Raw genomic sequence first — 19669 nt, 5'->3', positions numbered from 1 at the left:
AATTTACCTTTCTCTCCTCTTCCAAAGTACTTATTTTATTCACACCATCCTATTGCATTCATTTTAATAGGCAAATGCAGTTGTGTTTTACCTTTACCACCAATATGTAATATCATACCTTTATGACAACCAATTACTAAAGATTCCCATGAAGCAATATGTGTATGTATGCAATTATTTAGTGATTGGAATTTTTGTGCCCCGACAGTTTCAAAATGCAATTCACTCATACACTGCTGTCGTAGATATGTTACACATGCATTCGTTAGGATTACATTACTTATGCATGATCAAAAACGAGCAAGTCGACAAGTTTGCCAATACAAGACATAGCAAGCCACCTAATCTAAAGCCTTTTCATATATATTTTGACATGTTCAAGTAACTCAAACATTACCAATGTCTCTATTCAAGTGTACCAAGCAATGACAGGGGGCCAACATACACAATATCCTGAAACCAAAGCAACTAAATGGAATGGAACCATCCTTAATTTTAGGCATAATAGCTTTTCTTTAATCCTGCTGACAAACAGAAAAAACACTAACCAAACACAAAACACTAGAAGCTCTAACCCTATCATTCAATGTCAACGAAAGGTGAAAACTATTTGTGTTTCCGCCCCATCATTTGGATCCTAACCAATAATTATTTGTCCCATGCTACACCCGTTCTCCAATTTTCTTAAAAAACAGCCAGTAAAGCATTTTGGAGTTCTGACACTGAAATGTAACCTTTTGTCCGAGTAAAACCCACTTTTTGAAATCCCCCTGTGACTTGTCTGCCAGCTGGGTCCCTCACAATGTCACTTTTTTGGCTTTCTTTGATCAAAGTAAATGGCATAATGGGGGAGCAGAAGAGAGGGGTGGTAGAGGCTCAGGAGGTAGAGTGGTCGTCCACCAATCAGAAGGTCTGTGACTTGATCCCTGTCCAGTCAAGATGCCGAAGTGTACTAGGGGAAGATGACTTGACCAACAGTGTGTGAGTGTGTATGTGCCTGAGCATGTGCACCTTGTACGGCAGCCTCTACCTCTGTATGAATGTGTGAATGCTGACTTGTTAATGTAAAAGCACATAAAGGAGTCACAACGACTTGAAAAACGTTATATAAATGTACAATTTCTACCTATACATTTGATTTGAATATGAATGGTTGTTCAGATTTGAATTTTAAATCATTCAGGCTAGACAGACAGACAGACAGACAGACAGACAGAGATCAGCAGGTATGAAAACAGAGCAGTGCCACTCTGCATGCATTATACGACCACTAGAGCAATCAATCGGGCACAATAAGAGCAGCCTTTTATCAGGAAAATATCAAAGAATCAGATTCCATTAAAACAGCCTTTATGATGTCACTTATGAGCCGGCAGCGCGGCCTGTATCGGGGCCTGTATCGGGGCCGATGCTGCCACCTGTGCGCGCCATGCAGCAGTGCGTCTGGAGATCCGCTGTAACGCGCTACCGCAGCCAGGGGGCGCACTCATGTCACTAACCCCCCTCTCTCTCCCTCTCTCTCTCTCCATCTCTCTACCCCTCTCTCTACCAGGGGATGCCGGAGTCAAACCGCAGCTCTCCTCTCATTCATGCTGAGCGCTGCTCTCCAGTGCACAGTCACACGGATCTGCAGAGCTGAGCTTCGGTACCGGTGCTGCTCTCTGACAAGCCCTCCGGGAATGGAAATGTCTTCTGTTGCAACTTTGACATCCTAAAATAATTTTCAAAATGCCAAGCAGGACGAACTCCAAGGGCGCTTTGAACAGTAAGTACAGCCAAACTTTTTGTGGTTGTTAATCATCTCTCTCCTCTCGTCTTGGAGCTTTTTTCACCCCCGCTACATCCGAAATGTTGGTGACATTCCTCGCCTTTTCCTTCCCTTTCCCTTACCTCCCCTCTCTTTCATCCCGTGTTCGTCTCTAACATGAACACACATGAAGCAGTTTTTGCTGCGGGAGAAATTCGGCTTTCTGTTGGTTAATGTCTGCGCTTCGGAACATCGCATGGCTCGCTTTGCGCACACATGCAGAAGCAGCCAGGCGCAAGAGGAGGTTGCGGGTGAACCATCTCCGGAATGATTCAACATCCCATCTTTTTTTTTGGAGTTGTTGAAGGTGAAGGATTGTCTTACTTCACCGGCAAGGAACTGCAGATTTTGGATGCGAAGTGGCAAGATGAATAGGCTGATAGTGTGTGAGCTCCACGGGGGTGTTTTCTCTCCCACATGCTCGAGCTTTAATGTTGATATTATAGGAATGTTGTTGCGATGGCATACTGTGATGCCAGTTTGGGATTTGCAGCTGTGGTGGTTTAATGTGAGGATTTTTGGCTGATAAATAGGATTATCCTAGTATGAATACAAGCATCGCTGCATCTGCGCCCAAGACTCGAATTGAACTTGAAACACACTCTTTGCGTTCACTGTGCGCGTGCATGATGTGCTCACATATCAATGTATGCATGCATGCGGACTTTTATGCAGTGAGACCATTAGTGTGTGTGTGTGTGTGTGTGTGTGTGTGTGTGTGTGTGTGTACATGTGTGTACATGTTAATAGCTGTGTGCGTAATTGTGCTTGCTTTATATGCGAAATGTAAATGTTTGGATGCTTGTGTATGTTTTTGACCTATTTGTGTGTGTGTGTGCACATTTGCATGTTCCCTCACCCACCCACACGTAAACACACACATACAGCTTCATCATTTTGGAGTGACATCAACATGCTCTGACAGTTTTGTGTCACCTTATGCATTTTTGACTTAAAATGCGTAGGTGAGACGGGCTGATTCTGACTACGGGCACCAAGCCACCGGTTTGGCTGCCAAAGCACATAGAACAAATATTCTCTAAAGCTTGTGTGTATGTGAGAGGCAGAAGAGAGAGTCTTCTCTTTGCATGTTCTGGATCTGCTCTCATCTCCCCCTCTCTCCCTTCTTATCTCTCTCCAGGGTGAACTTGTAAGGATGAGTGTGCGTGAGAGAGGGATGATGTGGGAGCTATGGAGGAAATGCAAAGAGATGTATGGGGGAAGAAAGACTTCTCCCCCCTCTCTCTTTGAGTGTCATGATGTGCCTGTGCTGGGTGGCGTTGATAAGACTGAAACCCTGAACATCACCTCCAGTTTGGGGCCGAGCGTGACATCCAATGTGACTGCATGCATGGTTCTAAAAGCAACATAACGACCGTGGAACATATCAGTCCCTGTTGCACTCCTGCACACACACACACACACACACACACAGTGTTTTTAAGAGGTTTTAGCCCTGAAATGAGTCAGAATCAGCATGTGCTTTGAGCTGCCTGTAACCTAATTACCTAGTTTATTCTTGGAGTCCTTTATTATTAATTTGTTCTTAGAGGAGATGATCCTCTCTATGTTCCACCTTTCTATGTATTACCATTCTGCGGGCGCCGTAACCAGAGTTCAGTCATTTCTAAAGGAAGTTCTTCCATGTCACCTCCCTAATGATAACAGTGTGATCACATATTTAAAGTAACTATTATACTTTCTTGTAGTTTGAAAAAAAATCTTCAATAGCTAAGACTATAATTTAGTTATATGAGCTCTAGTAATGTGTTTGTGGTAGTGATAGGTACAGTAGGGTGATGTTTTATTGCAATTGTATGTGTTTTTTTCTGAAATGGAACCTGTGATATATCAATATCCTAAAGTTTACTGTCATTATTGACAAAAAGGCTGCCCGCTCTTAGTTGTTTAGTCGAATAATCGGTCATTGTGGTCTTAGTCGACCAAGACTTGCTGATTTGATATTCTTTTGCTAATGCTGGTCAAAAACAGTATTCAAAGGCGAGCTTTTGCATATTTCTTTTGGGAGAAAAAGAGTTTTGCAAGATGCTATTTCTCTTACTGTTGACTGAAATCGATTCCATTCCATTATAAGGGAGATTGGCCTCTGTGGGCTCTGATTGGAAACAACACCAACCGTGTGTGTGTGTGTGTGTGTGTGTGTGTGTGTGTGTGTGTGTGTGTGTGTGTGTGTGTGTGTGTGTGTGTGTGTGTGTGTGTGTGTGTTGTGTGTGTGTGTGTGTGTGTGTGTGTGTGTGTGTGTGTGTGTGTGTGTGTGTGTGTGTGTGTGTGTGTGTGTGTGTGTGTGTGTGTGTGTGTGTGTGTGTGTGTGTGTGTGTTGTGTGTGATGTGTGTGTGTGTGTGTGTGTGTGTGTGTGTGTGTGTGTGTGTGTGTGTGTGTGTGTGTGTGTGTGTGCGCGGGCCGTGGTGGCCTGAGCTGAGGGCTGCAGACGGTCGGGGGGGGGGGGGCACCCTGCGGTCTGTCTGCGTCAAACCGCTTCAAACCTCAAGTGCCTGTAATAAATAAACCCAGGAGGAGGGATGGCAAGAGAATAAGAATAAAGCAGATTGATTTAGCAGTTTTTTGACTCATTCCACTTGTGAAACACCCAGAGAAGGTTGTGTTATCCTAACACGTCAATAGGAAGTGTAAGTGCATTTAGCTGGGGATTTTTATTCATAGTGCCTTCAGAGTCTACATTTAAATGCTGTACGGGCGTCCCCAGCGGGAGCTGAAGCGCACACCCAGCAGAGCTGCAGCCAGCTCCGTCTATTGAGCGGCTGACGACTATAGACTGCCAAGTAAGCTGATATTACATGGCAAAATACCAGTTTGAATCCCACGTGCAACATTAATTGTTTGAACTGCTTTTTGAGGTACATTGTCTGATTAGCTTCGACCAGCATGTAGATCAAATAACAGAGATGAGAGTAATCGGTTGAAACAGTCCTATATACTCTGTTGTAACCAAAAGGCGTGTGTCGGTTTTCCTATTTTCCTCTTCTGACTATATCAATATGTCAGTCATTTCAGTAAGGAGAGATCATTCTTCAAATTAATCCAATATTTATTGGAAATGCAATGGTTTACAAATGTCCAGGAAGATGAGAAATGGGACTGTACTTCCTTCGGATATGTGGGAGTGGAAAACCTCTCAGATTGTGGGTTCTGAAAGTCAGTAATACAAAGTAATACAAAAATGGATAACACAGTTGAGACTTGAGGATGTTTGGATACAGTTTAGCCCATTCACTTCAGTTCATCAACAGTTTTCTTTGATTGTTTGTTCATAATGGAGGCACAAACAAAGTCTTTCTTCAAGAAATGCAAGTAACATGGGGTTAGTAATTGTTATACAGTTTTGGAAGGAAGTATTTATTGTGAAGAGCAGCATCGAGCAAATGGTTTGAACGCAGGCAGAAAGATGAGTGTGGATCGGATAATTTAAGAGTCTTCACCTCATGTAGTCTGTAATTAACAGCCTTTTCTTTCTTTTGTTATATTGTCGCCAACATGAGATACTACAACAGATGAACCGTGTTCTTTTTGCCTCCTTTTTTTCTGATGAGTGACAAAATGTTTACAACTCCCAATTTCTGTCTGAACAGAAAATACGGAGGAAAAGGATGAGAAAAATAGGATGAGAGCAAACGAGAGCGCGGTGGAGGGAGAGCGGTGGAGCGATGGAGCTTTTAAGTTCCCGGCACCTTTTGATGCAGCCTCCGCAGTGAAAGGCCAAGGCAGATCAAACGGGGCAGGCAGATTGAAATAGTTTCTCTTGTAAAGGGGACGAGACGCTCCGACTCTGCACAGATGTGACAGCTAACCGCCAGACGCAGGTGGCAGCCACTTTTACTCGCAGAATGATTGCAAACACTTGGCTTCCCGACTTGCAAGGAGCTTTGTGATTGTCGTTAGCATCCGCGTTTGGTATTTTTCAAGCGAGACCAACGTCTTGTGGTGGGTGGGGGAATTATTTCCTATCCTAGTGTGAGCAAGGATAATTCTGCCGTTTTGTCAGCAATTAAAATCATTCCAGCAACCCATTTTCTTGTGCTGCTGCAGAACATACAGCTTGTGTTTGTTCTCCCAAATGGCCAATTTCTGCCTTATGTTCTGCGCTGTCTGAACAGTTGAGGCAGCAATATAATCTGTGTGTGTAAGTGTGTGTGTATGTATAGCAGAACATACACACGTTATTGAACTTGTCTGCGTTTCCTGTGCCTCTGCAACATTAGTCGGATCCCAATAGTTCTCAGACGTGCAGACACACACACTCGGACATCCTCCCTTTACCCTCCATCTTTCCTTGTTTATATTTAGTTTGTGGCCAAGGTCAAATCTAGAGAGCTTCCTCCTTGTTATTTCCGTACATGGCTTTCAGATGCTGATCTCTTAACTTATCTGTAGTGGTGGTTAGACTTTCCCAAGCCATGGGGAGGAGCAGGAGGGAAATGAAAAGGTGGACAGAGAGATGGATAAGGTGATACTGCCCGGCCTTCAAGGCATCTTACACTTTCAAATGTGGCCTTACAGCTCCAGGAAGGGTTATACCATGAAAGAAGCCAAAGGAAACATTTTCAAAAACTGAATTCAAAGGGTTTCTGAGAGGACAAGGTTTCCACTTTCTTGTTCCTCTGGATTTCTCCCCCCGGGCGAGCCCATGCTAAACACTTTGAGGTGAAGCTTCTGGGGTAAAGTACGCTTGACACCAAAGGTATAAAAGAAGCAAAAGATCTAACACAGCCCAGCTTTCTCTGGAGCCCTTGCTCAACAGCATTCATGAAGCAGTTTGAGGTTTGTCAACTGAAATAACATGGCTGACACTGGAAATTCGAGCAAAAAAAGAGTTTGTAGAAATCGGTAGGGATGGAATCCACTTTCGCATTGCAGCACACATGGAGGAGATAGTAACACAAGAAGGAAGAAAGAGGGATTTCAGAGCTCCAAATCAGAGAGTAGGGATAACTAAGGCCTCTGAAGCTGAGCGGTAGGTTACATTGGTAATATGTGCATTCTCCGTTATCTGGGCTTGCATACTGAAGAAGGGAAGGGAATACATGGGATGAAAGAGTAGGACGAAATTGGAAAATGTGCGGGTATGGAGGTCAAAAGGAAAGTCAATGACATATTCTGCATTTCTATCCAACTTTTGGACAATTTTGAGGTAATCCCCTGTTGCAAGAAGTTCAATGAAATTAAAGCAATGTTGGCCATACATCATGCCGTTTGAAGAGGAACAAATGCACAGTATTCGGTTATTTTTAACCCCACCTTTAATCAAATCATAGAAACTCTTGAATTTCTTGGGAACCTAGCTAGTGATATATTTCCTCTGGCCTTTATTGCAAGAGGATGTAAGGAAAGAAAGTGACATAAACAAAGGAGAAAGCAACATCAAGAGAGTAATGTCATGCAGAGAACGACTGAGGCGAGGTTTTGAAAAGTGAGAAATGGAAGAAAATGAGAGAGTAGGAAAAGGGAGCTGGAAGCAGCGAGCCAACGAGAGTGACGGTTTCCCTGACAATGTGACTCCGATGAATGGACTCAGAGAAGAGGGAGGGGATGGATCGAGAGAAAAGCGACTGAGGTTGAGGTTGTGCAATTCAAATGATGGGCTTTCTGGAAGCGATTAAGGTTGTCAAGGAATGAGGAGAGAAAGGGAAGCTGGGAACAAAGAGGTGATAGGAACAGTGACTCGAATTGTGTTGTCTTTGCTGATTTTGATTTCTAGGCATTGACCTTTTTTTTCATATTTTCCTTAGAGGCATATTCTTTGTGGACGATATGGGACATAATGGCGCCAAATTAAGCCAAATTATAGGCGTTTTCAAAGAAACTCAATGTCTGGCACTGAAATTGCTTTAGTTTTTATAAAAGCTCTCCGAAGTGAACACTGTTTTTAGTATCCTGAGTCACAGCTTCACTTCAGTGTGATGCTAAGCTGGGGTTTACTCAACTATTTGGTTTAATTTCAAACCTTTATTTAACCAGATTGGTCCCATTGAGATCATAGATCTCTTTTTCAAGGGAGACCTGCAGCAATTAGGTTCCACATGAAACATAAAACAACATAAAACAATAAAGGACACCATACAACATACGTATCGACATTTACAAATACCCATAGTTTCAAAGAGCATTTCACTTAGAATAGCTTTAAAAACATGCAGAGGAATGAAATTGCTCAGTATCAATTCTTGCTGTAGACTGTTCCAAGCAAGTGGAGCTGCGCACATAAAAGCTGTCTTACCTAAGACAGTCCTTGCTCTTGGCACAACTAACAAGACTACATCATGCGATCTCAGACAATAGCTGCTTGCAACTCTCTGTGAGATCAGAGAGCAGATATAATACGGGAGTTTACCCAACAAAGCTTTATAAATAAACGTGTACCAATGACTGAGCCTCCGTACAGTGAGTGATGGCAAACCTGCCGCTGTGAAAAGTATGTACCAATCCAGAGTTCAGCCATCCCCCGCACTGTGGGGCCGAACAAAGCCTACCAGGAGTTCTGTATGATTCGTGTTTCATCGTGCTGCAAACAGACCATTATCCAGCTGCTATAAGGTAAACGGACAGTGCCATCGATCTTGTGTTTTAAGCATTTATGAGAGGAACCCTGGCAGCTCCCAAAGGCCCTGCAGTGAGAGAAGAAACTGCGGTAAAATGACAGGAATGACAGTCAGCGCAGAAATGCTGAGTCAGTGAATACAATGACACTTCCCCGATCATCACACACACACACACACACACACACACACACACACACACACACACACACACACACACACACACACACACACACACACACACACACACACACACACACACACACACACACACACACACACACACACACACACACACACACACAGAGGCTCATTTTGTTGAGTGCTTAGTCAATCACAAACCTGCGTGTGTGTGAGGGAGAGGTGACTGTACGGTTTTGTCGGTGTGTGTTTGAGAAATAGGATAAGAGAATGACGCGCCCTCTCATGTCTCTGGTGTAGCTTCCATGTTCAGCGTTTTGCTCAAGGACAAATTGGCAGTTTTTTTAAGCATCCTTACACAGTCTCCATAAGAGCCTAGATAAATCGTTGGACTGATATCTTTGATTGTTTAACTGGTTCTGCTCCAATCTGTGCAACTGATGGGGAATCAGGGTTCTAGTGCAGAGTTGTCCAACATCTCTAGTGGATATTCTTCTTGTTCTACACAGTAGGAATAAGGGGGAAATGTACATGTCTTACTCCTGTTTGAAGGTATCAACCAGGCACGTGCACACATAGACATCAAAGTGGGCTTGAGCCCCTGCCCTTTTTCTTCCTCCAGAGAAAGTGCCTTTTTTTATTTTTTATAAATGAATATACTGTATATCTACTGCTGTTTGCGCACAGTTTCCCTTTCCAAAAATATATTGATTGAATACAAAATTAAAATATCAGGTCGGGAGATTAGACTGTGAAGTTCCGATGCTCTCTCTCTACCCTCCCTCCCTCCCTCCAGTCTCCTGCACAGCGGTGCGGACATCGGCAGTCACTTCAGACAGACAGGCAGCAGCACCTCCCACTTTAGAGTCCCATGTTATGCTGGCTTTTCTTGGCTTATTTTGAAGGTGAGTGGTGATGAACAAATTACTAAACTGCCAGTGCCACGAGTTTACAGCTAATTAGCTAAAAGACAATAACACATATAGTTAACTAAGGTAGGCTACTAGCTAATGGATAAGTTAGCTCAAGGTTTAGCTAAGGCAATTTATCATGGGCATACAGGCTAATGTACTGAACTTAAGGGGAGACATTTAAAGTGAATACAGTAAAATGTGTATCTAATAACGTCATCACAATCGCCACATTGATATGCAAATGAGGCGTTAACTAGGCCTAATTAAAATGCGCTAATTTGTATGCAGTTACCAAGGCATTGCAGGTGAAAAGGATAAAACAAAAAAACATATCACCTCACAACTTCCCCAGTTACTTACGTCAAGTCAGTATTTCCCCCTGAAATGTTATGTTTAAATGCAGATTAGCTTTAAATCTATAGATGAATTCAGACATGGTAAAACGAACACCATTTATATGTGTTTCTTGGAAGTTTTATTTCCATTAGAGTGAAAGAAAACATGGAAGCAAAATAGACCAAAATAACAAGTACATGAAAAAACGATCTTTTTGCCTGTAATGTCCTTAAACAGTAACTTCATAATTTTGATTGTTGGCTGCTCATTTAATAACTATTAATTGTACTAGTTTGTTGTCTGCTCTTGTGCTTAGTGAATACTAAAGAAGACCATTGTCTCTGTGTTAGCTGATTATTTTGTAGAATTCTGTTGAGTATTAAACAATTGCGTGAGTGTGAGGGTATTAAAGGAGAGTTGTCATGCTTTTCCGGTTATTACCCGTCCCCTTGTGTGTTATGAAGGTTTTTATGCATGTAAACGGTGTGCAGAGTCAAAACCCTCAAAGTACACCCTGTAGCGAGTAAAACTCTAACACAGAAAATACCTCCCCAAAACGCCTCGTTGGAGATACGTCATTGTCCATTTGATTCTTCCGGGTACGGCATGATGTCAAGCCGTACCCGGAACGAAATGGACCAATCCGTGGAGCCGTTACGTTACGTCCGCGGAGCCGTTACGTTAAGCCCCCGCTGATTGGTCCAAATTGACCAATCCACGGACTTCCTCACACACACATCTGTGTGCAGGGAGCAGGCAGCTCAGCTGATTTCTCCTCCCTGGCTGCAGGCTGATAACAGACAGTTGGGATCGCGGCGAAATTCTCTCTGCAGACCCATTCTCGCAGCGTTTATCAACCTTTTTCTTACTCAATATCAAGCCACACTTATTGTTTTTACTTCGGCTGTGACTTTGTGTGTGCTCAGGATGAGTTTGGCTGTGTTTGGCTGTGTATCCTAAACAAGGAAACAACACCTCCACGGAGCTCAGCGCGATTCACAACGTCCCGACCAATCAGAGCACACTGTGCTCACAGGGAGGGTGGGGGCTGGAGCTATTGGAGCTCCAACGAGCCGTTAAAGGCAGAGAGTGAAATTCAGTGAATACAAGTAGTTTACAGAGATGCTGTATGAGAAACCAATGTGAGTTTGGAAAAATGCACAATATAAATCTATTTTAGTAGACCTCAACAATGGAATTATGATCAGTGGAAATGGCCATGACACCTCTCCTTTAAAATAAATTGGTCAGTAAGTCAGAGATGTGCAACTGTATTTAACTTTTTGTTTTAAAACACTTTTTTATAAATGATTATGGGAAGTGCCCTTTTTCTCACTTGAGCACCCGCCCCTCAAAATGTCTGTGCACGTCTCTGGTATCAACCTATATTTTGTGGTGTGTATGGACTTGTAAAACATAGAACTTCCTCCACTCAGTTTCAACCTCCAAGAGCAAGGTGCTGCCAATCCAGCCCCTTCTTCCTTTGTCTTGGTATGCCAGCTTTCCTTTCCCCTGCGTTCTGTCTGTAAGAAGGATGCGGCTGATAAGACACGGAAACGGTGTAGTGTCGATAGTAAATGCTTCCACTCCTCCATAACAAAGTGAACCGTGGGGTCATTCAAAACATGTCGGAATCCTTTTAAAGCACCTTGAGGTCTCCTGTTTGAAAGTGCAGGTGCTCGGGAATATCCTTGGCTGTTTGAATTGCCCCGCGTATCGCTACCTTCATAGGGTGGTGATGCATGGGAAACCATTTTAAGGCAATGCAGACGGGCAATTTAGCTTTTAACAGACGCTTGGGGTTGCAAATGGACCAAAATTGGAGAGAAAGTGTTGAGACTTGTGGAAGCGGCAGTGACACAACCACGGGAGAAGCTTTTGTCTAGTGAGATGAATTTACTCAATAACCTCTGCCTAATGGGGCTGTCTATTATTTCCTGTTTCTATCTCTATTTCTCTCTTTTTCCTGTGCCTAGATATTGAGTCCTATTATTTTTGTTTTGTCCTCGTCTCTTTATTCTCTCTCTGCCTAGCTTTCTCTTTGTCCTTCAGGATATTCAAAAGGCTTTATTCAAACTCCCATACATTCTGTGTATTTTAATTAAAATATTATAAAAAGTTTCAGTTATTTCATGTTGTTCATCATGTGGCAGCAGCTGCTTTTCTCTACTTTTCCATTCATTTTGACCTGCATTGAGATTAAAGGGCATGTTAGAGCATAACATATTGTGCTGTAGGTTGGCATCCTCTCCCACGCAAATATAATACTGTTATGTAGAGTTATCCGTGTTGCAGGTGGTAGTAAACGAGCTGCAATAACTCTGACTTGTAAACCCATCCAATAAAATGCAATAAATTGCGATGTGTATTGTTGTCTCACAGTTTGTTTGTGAGTTAGCTACATGGGGGGCAATTACGGTCCATCAGCAGTTCACTAATTAGTCCTGACTGAAATATCTCAGGAACCTTTAGATGGATTGCAATGGAGTTTGTACATAAATTCATGGTCGCCATATGATGAACCTTAATGACTTTGATTGACCCTGCAGCCCCCTGAGTTTTTCTCCATGAAGCACCATGATCGAGTCCGACTTCCAAGTTGTCAACGACTTTGCTTGACCTTTGCCTATCAGCCAAAGCCAGCATGCTAACATGCTGAACCAATCTAGTTGACATCATACCTGCCAAACATCAGCATGTTAATGTTGTCATTATGAGCTTGTTAGTAATCTGAAGGTAGCATTTCACTTAAAGCGCTGTCAGAAATGTAGCCTAACTAGCACGCCTAACTAGCACGCCGTATACACTACGCCTTGTTTATAATTGTCCCAGTCTCATGGGTGGTCTTGACCTTATGGTGTCAACCGAGCAGATGCTTTATTTTTCAGAAACTGGTCTGCCTTGACTGGAACCGGTTCAAATCTTCCTAGCTAGCTAGAAGACTTTTCAATTGCAGGTGACAGTTTGACTAAACCCCTGCGATGATTTCCTACACTCAACATGCATTAATGCTGCAGGAAATCATCAGTTGTATCTCGCTGGTGCATCATAGATACATTATCTTGACTATGATTGGCTGTTCTGTGTGTCTTCAATGTGCTATCAGCCGACATCAGAACAGGACATGTAAAGATACAGCATCTACTGTGTTCCTACCATTCAACTCCTTATGATTACACTCTCTCTTCCATTCATTCCCTTTATCTGTTCTATCAGCGTCGTTGCAGTCAGTGTACGACTCTTTGACCCCCCCCCTCTCTGTCTGACTAGTACTGTTGGTTTTAGAGATCTCTGCAGACTGACTAGAGGAGGCTTTGCTGCAGGCAGCTCTTCTCCCTAATGAGAGAAACTGAGCCATTCGCTGCATGCATACACATCTTCTGTCCATGGTTGTGTGTGTGGGTGCATGAATGTGTGTGTTCGTAGCAGCGCGTGCCTGCGTGTATGCGGCAGTGGAGTATTTGAGTGTTTATGCATGTGGTTTTGGGAAATTGGTTGTGTGAAATATTATGTGTGTGTTTTGAGTCGGTGTGTAGCTATGGGGTTTGTTTTTGAGCGTTTATATTCGTGTGTGTGTTTCATGCCTCGCCTCTCCACACATAGTTTAAAATTCTTTCCTCTTGTGAAACCGAGGAAACTGAACCGTTTATGTGGCTGTTGAACACAACATTTCATTTTCCCACTGTGTGCTGATGTAGTTGACTGGCTTCCCTGTGTACCCCTGGAGGAATTCAACGGCATGTTTCTTCTTCTGTGAAGCTTTATTGTAAACGCAGCCCATGCACACCTGCACCTGTGTGAGTTTGACATGCTGAAATGAGTCCTAGTATTCACTAAGTTTCTTATGCTCATCAGATGCAGGGAGTTTAGTCAAGTCTGCCTTATTTTTATTTAACTAATACGCTTTTCCTCCAACTACAGTATTTATATTTTGTATATTTTAATATTTCTTTATAATTGATAAACTATTATTTGAGAATTATGAATAATGTCCACCAGAAACCAAGATGACATTTTCAGTTTTTTATAGCCCAAAATCCAAATATATTTACTTGTCAAGACAAATGATGAAATGTACCCAAAAATACATTTTAGATTGATATCAAATTATAATCAGATCAGCGAATCTTCATATTTGACATCTGAAACTAGTGTTTGTTTATCAAAATAGTTGATAATGATTCCAGTTGACAGATTGATGAATTGACTTTGGTTTCTAGCTTGTTTCAGCACCATAATCAAAACAATATTTTTTGAAATGAGTTTCCTTTTTCTTCACATAATTATGGATAGCAGAAAGACTACAGTACATATTAGGTGATGGCCATGGTACACGTTGTATTTTTCCAACGACACAATTATTCATTAAAGAATGCACCTATCTAAATGTTTCCATTGTAAATGGTGCCAAGTTAAATTCCAACTCCTTCATCTGACGCTGTGCTGAGTCTGCTTTATGTTGACCTATGGTCACATTACAATTGAAACACACAGGAACATCTTGGTAGCGCTCACTCACAGTTGATTCTGACAGTGTTGCTGGCTTCTGAGGGTGATATTTACTTAAACACATGCATCATGTTTCAGCAGCCCATCTGCACTTGATCTGGAGTGTTATGCAGGTGGCCAGTGTTTGCTTTGTTATAGAGTCTGAGGTCAGCACTGTGATACTTGAAAGGCATGACACTCTTAATACAATATATTTTCTAATATTTGTTATATTTCACAAAAACATGGAATATAAACATTTAATGATAAGGTACTTTATGTCTGAGTTAAGATACGTTATGGGTAATAAACCATACCAGCACTAGCATTAATTTAATATAGTGAAAACAATTTGTCGGTTCACAGGAAAAGAACTAGAAAATAATGTGCAAGGGCATTTTTGTTGTTCTTGTGTTCATATTTATATGTTTGAACAGTAAATGTAATTGAAACAAGCCAGAAAGGGAAGCTGTAGCATGATTTGCAGCATTAATCAAAGACGTTACTGTCTATTCAGTCATTGTACACCCTTGTGTGACTGTGTTGTGCATCAATGTCTTCTTGTGTGTGTTGGTTTTATCCATGTCACTGTGTGTGATGAGTGTATTCCGCTCATGTCTGATGTTTTTCCACAGCCGCAGAGGGATTACTCTTGGGGCTACAGAGACGGGGAATAAAAAGCATGAAAGAGTGTGAATTGACCATAAAGCTCCGCCACTCTGAAGGGATTAGAAGGGGTTAAACTGCAGGGCGCGATAAAGACTGGCATTTCGGTCACACACTCAGACTGCTGCTGCTGTGTGTGCGCGTGTGTGTGTGTGCGTGAGAGAGAAAGATGTACAGCTTCTGTGACCTAAAGGGACCCACATTGTTAAGATTCAAGATGTGTGTGCATTTATGTGTTTTTGAAAGTGTGTGTGTGTGTGTGTGTGTGTGTGTGTGTGTGTGTGTGTGTGTGTGTGTGTGTGTGTGTGTGTGTGTGTGTGTGTGTGTGTGTGTGTGTGTGTGTGTGTGTGTGTGTGTGTGTGTGTGTGTGTGTGTGTGTGTGTGTGTGTGTGTGTGTGTGTGTGTGTGTGTGTGTGTGTGTGTGTGTGTGTGTGGTGTGTGTGTGTGTGTGTGTGTGTGTGTGTGTGTGTGTGTGTGTGTGTGTGTGTGTGTGTGTGTGTGTGTGTGTGTGTGTGTGTGTGTGTGTGTGTGTGTGTGTGTCACCTATAACTACCATGGGGCAACCAGGCAGTTCCAGAGCTGAGCAGCAGGGGATTACTGATGGGTTTTTCTCTGCATGATGATTTTCACAACTGGAGGAAAGAAAAATGTTGCATGGAGAGAAATACAGAGTAGACTGAGTGTGTGTGAGGAATTGCTTCTTGTGGTGCTGTTTAAGAGTGACTTAGTGGCTATACTTGGGTTGTAACAAACTGCAGGAATACAGGGAAGTATTATGTTTCATAAGAAAACTGAATATTATCATAAATGTAAGGCTTTGAGATCTTGTGTTTATTGTTGGAGGAAGCTAACTGACTAACACTGGCAGGAACATGGATTGTAAATAGAAACAGAGAAGTTGATGAGAAAAGATGGATATTTTCTCTTGTCAACGGCTTACACAACGACGTGTCTGAATCCAAGCGCATTTATAACATCCTCAATGATCATCAATTAACCTCCGAGTCGCCCGGATGATGCAATGATACTACTGCTTTATGTTCTCACCATCAGTTGTATTTGTTTCCAAGTACATTTTCGCATCATTTTCGCAGATGGCTGTATACGTTATGATTCCCATGTGCCTCGGCTGCTATTGCTGTGAAGAAGAAGCCAGTCGGAGGTAGAACATCCAAAACGCTTCACTGTTGCAATTTGGACCAAAACTTCACATCACAGTTACCAAATGCATCCAAAAGTAATGATGGCCTGCAGAGTTTTTGACCACTACTAGCATTCCTGTTTTGTTTGTATCTGTGTGAAAGCATTGGGCCAATACAATTGCCATTCCTGCCAGCGATTCACACTATTCCCCGCGGTTAGATGGCATTAACATGTGGGGGAGCATTACATTGTGCCCGCTAAGACAGCGAAGAGGGCGCCTGCAAGCTAGCAAACAATTGCACAATATTAACAATGAGAAACTCAACTTTGCAAAATGTTTTATGACTAAGGAAATGCATTTAACGTGTTTAGAATGCATTGCCATTTACTACAAAGCATTCAAGAAACTGAATCAAAACCAGCTTTATTTCTTTTTCAAAGTATAACATGACAAAATAGAATAACACTCCAAAATTCCCTATATCTGCATGTTAGGGAATGTGAAAATAAATGACAAACTGAACCGAAAACATGAAAAAGGTAATTACATGATCAATATCCCTTGTTTCTGACTTCAAGGCCACGTGCATTGATTAGTTTTATCCGAAAATCATTCAATGAGGTATCTTAACAAGCAGCTTGCAGCATTTTGCAGCTCTGATTCTTTCTACCAGCCCACTGTTGCTTCCTTTCTGCTCCCCTCCGTCCCTCCAGTTTTTGGCAGCACTGTCTGGTGTTCTGGGAATGATTACGGTGCTAGACAGACCAATCAGATAAGCCTGCTGCAGCGGCTGCAGAGGGCCATGGCTGAGGGTGAGAGGTCGCATTCCATCCCCTCTGATTAGATCCACCCTTCACACTGTTGCACTGTAAACTGCCACAGCTGTGTGAGTGCACGTGAATTCAAATCAAGGCCTCAGCATTCGATTATAATCATCGTTTCCAGAAGACGTTCGGGTGGTGTCGTAAAGAGTCATTGACTGTCTTGTGCATATTACATCATAAATGGACAGCGGGAGACATTACTGCATACAAGAATGAGATATGTTGCCTGGCATTATGAAGGGGACTCACCAGAAACTAGAGACGGGCTCATCAAGTAGATTAAGAAGCACACAACAGATCCTTTATTACCAATCAGATCTGCTTTAATCGCTGATGTCACACTCACACGTCTAAAAATCTGCCTTTTGTTGAAGTCCGGAGATTTGGAAGTAGTTTCATTTGCAGCTGTTGTTCTGAAATCCATGTCGTACGGCCAAATTCAACCAAACCGAGCTGTGCCAGGCTAAGCTCGCACATGGCTAATGGAGCCATGGATCTTTATGGGTTTGTCCTGGTTCAGTGTTTTCTGGCACTTTGCTCTACACTTGGAGTCCCAGCGCATTTTTTCCACATTTTGCAGGCCGGAAAAATAGGCAAAGGGGCCAGAGCACTCACACACAAAGACACACATTTCCATTCGAGCCTGTGCACTAGGTTCCCCTCTTTGCTTGCACTTGTGCACATGCTAATGCATGGATGTCTTCTGCAAACATCATGCTTTTCCCTACACACATTTCAGTCACAGTCTGCAGTGCAATTAGATACCATTGGTTCCAGGCAGCTAGGAGTTTGACATGTGTGTGTTCATTACATTTATGTGTGCTGATGCCTTGTTTACGGGAAACGTGTGCCTGCTGGCGAAAGACTACGTCACCTACAATGACACAGCGAAATGGGATTTCTGCTCAAAAAGCAACAAGCACATGGACTCTGTTCAAACATCTGGTTCTCTTTGCGAGTGTGAGTGGGTCTCTGCGCTGGCTGTTACCCCGCTCCAGAGCTCCTTCAGGGAAATGAATGAGGCTGATATACTGAGAGGGGCCAGCACAGGCAGATTAACAGATTTTATCTGCGAAAATGGAACTTGTTTTCACAATCTTTGGCGCTCTCCTCTCTTGAACACACAGCAACACAGAGTCACGCAGACATAGTTAGTATGCATACACATGAAGAGGGCTTGTGTTTCTCTCTATCAGCAGACTCTCACTGTTTAAGGAGAGATCCTTTTGGTCATGTGTTGCTGGTTTTGTGTCCTTGGGTTAAAACAAAGGTCACATATCTTGTTTTACTAACCAGTAGTCTGCCTTGTGTTGTCTGGAGATGGGCTTTCTTCAATATCACCCTCAGTGATATCTAACTTAAATAATTATCTTAATCTTTGATTATATGAACTAATAATAATATGTGATTTCTGTAAATCTTGAGATGTTCTCCCAACTGGAGCACTTGTCTTTCTGTTCTGTATATAACCATACCTATTGTGTCAAATCCTTGCTTATTATTTCTGCGTTTCCCTCTACTCTAATTTTTCTTTTTAGAAGAAAAAACCTAGCCAGGACTGTATTTATGTGGAAGCAGAGCCATGAAAAAAGTGTCATCGAACGTGTTAATACTTCCTCAGTGGGCTGTGATGGAAATGTTCAAAAAGCTTATGGAGTCAGTCGAAAATGAATAAACAAACGAAGCCTGTTAGAAGGTAGTTGGCCATTGCCAGCTTCCAAAAACTGAGGAAGTGTATCATGAGTTGATTGAAAATGTTCCAAATGACTTGAAATTTGAGATAGAATGCTTGCGTTCTCTTCAAACTGGCAACAGCAACGGGTATGTGTTCACACAAAATGGAATAACGCCCATCCTTCTGTGCCAAGAAGTCCTGGCAAATGAAACAAATTCTTTATTACCAATGTTTGTGGAAGACAGAGCTGCTCAAAAGACGTATTTGTATAGAATGAAAGTTTTTTTCTATTAATATATCACCATAGCATTTATTTTGTGAGAAAATCAGCATGCCAACTAACTTGCTGGCCTCTGTAATCTTCAATGTATGGCTCTAATATGGATTTGGAAAGTCTACAATAACTAGTCCCCTTGATAACACAACAGTATTTACTAGCTGCTTGTTTGCACAGTGCCTCAGTCTAATGTTGAATAACGTTTGTGAAATAGTTCAAGCTCAGCAATGACATTTCTGCTTCCTTTGCAACAGCTTCAAAGATACATCTTTCCTTAACTAAATTCTGCTGACTGCGTGATTCTTGTATAAAGTGATGAGTCATATTATTGGCTTTGTGCACTTAGGATATTCCCTCAGCGGGGGACTTCTTAACATATTGGTGATCTTCTTGACTTCACCTTGGTTCATGAAGTTGATACTTTTGATTAGAAAGAAAGCCAAAACACAGAAAAGAAAACCTTACAAGTTATATGTGACATATAGTGTGTGTTCTTTTCAAGCTGTAATTCCTGCATTCACTGAGGGCAACTTAAATATCAGAGGCCATATACTCAAAGTTAAAGGTCCCATAGGAGAGTATCATTGCTCCCTTAATGTGATGTATTTGCAGTTCAAACATTATGACAAGATATCAGTTAAGTCCATAAAGAAATGCATTTGCTACCAGTTTTGAAGAGAAAAGCAGTTTGATCATCCAGAAAGATTAGGTCTGATAGTTCTGATGAGGAATGAAAATAGTGATGCCTTTATTAGATTATGTCGGTAGCGATGACAGGAAACAAGGGAGACAGTCTGTAAGATTGAAATGACTTCATAGTTGGA

The 19669-nt window shown here is 42.2% G+C and overlaps 1 protein-coding gene across 1 annotated transcript in view; it reads left to right on the top strand.

Annotated features, from left to right (window-relative positions):
* The first annotated feature begins 1616 nt into the window (after nucleotides 1–1616).
* Nucleotides 1617–19669, top strand: part of plxna1a (plexin A1a) — a 269839-nt gene continuing 251786 nt past the window's right edge. The window contains 1 exon segment of the mRNA XM_034144547.1: nucleotides 1617–1765. The gene's annotated coding sequence lies outside the window, so the exon portion shown is untranslated.

The sequence above is a fragment of the Trematomus bernacchii genome, unplaced genomic scaffold, assembly GCF_902827165.1.
Source record: "Trematomus bernacchii unplaced genomic scaffold, fTreBer1.1, whole genome shotgun sequence".
Taxonomy (NCBI): Eukaryota; Metazoa; Chordata; class Actinopteri; order Perciformes; family Nototheniidae; genus Trematomus; species Trematomus bernacchii.
This window is presented reverse-complemented; position numbering and strand designations above follow the sequence as displayed.